Source organism: Penaeus monodon, chromosome 21 (genome assembly GCF_015228065.2).
Source record: "Penaeus monodon isolate SGIC_2016 chromosome 21, NSTDA_Pmon_1, whole genome shotgun sequence".
NCBI lineage: Eukaryota > Metazoa > Arthropoda > Malacostraca > Decapoda > Penaeidae > Penaeus > Penaeus monodon.
In genome coordinates this window covers 40,333,365-40,334,191 of record NC_051406.1, presented here as the reverse complement: position 1 = coordinate 40,334,191, position 827 = coordinate 40,333,365, and positions in this window count along the sequence as shown.

Sequence of the window (827 nt, the reverse complement as noted above, 5' to 3'; positions counted from 1 at the left end):
ATATGGTTTTGCGTAAACAGAGAGAGGAGACCGCTGGAAACAGGAGAAAGTGACGTTATTATACGCAATAAAGTCAGGCTTCGTTTATCTCCGTTGAATCGGGGAAAGAGACTCCAAACGCATACAGTATTTCACAATACTCACTTAAGGTATTAAAATCAACTTAGGAGAAATATATAGGTAATGAAACATACATAGAGGCATATATATTACTGAACGCATGGCTAGCTAAGAACGTGGCATCCCAGGGTACTAGTACTATCAGCTGCTAGACCAATGGTAGTGAAAGTGACTTCGAAAACAAACAGAACGGCCAGCTAGCGTGGGTAACCCGTGGTAAGATACCTGGCTGTGTGTGTTCATTGAAAACAGTGGGCGGAGGGGCCTACCTAATGAATTCCACGCTTAATATCACATTACAGGAACTTCATAATTCAATGTGAGGCGCGGATGAATTTGATGAATAATATGGCTTTATGATACTACCAAGCCTTACTACTCACATTCGCAAAATCAAAAACATAATAATTTCACAACGAAATATAATTTTCTCAGGATTTCACTCGTTTTCCTCACTTCGTTTTCATAATGCAAAACGCCAGCGGGCAGGTGTGTGGTAAGGGAGACTCTTCAAAACCGTCGTACCTGGTGTGAATAACACCGCAATTTGCTCCTCGTTCTAGAGCTCTTGTGGAATTAGAGCTAGGCCACATACCATGAGAAACCATTTACTCGGATCTCATTCATTTCCGCACGCTGCCTAAAAGTTTGTTAACTAAGAACACGAGGCAATTTTGGGACCGATTTCTTTTTTCTTCTTTGCTTTT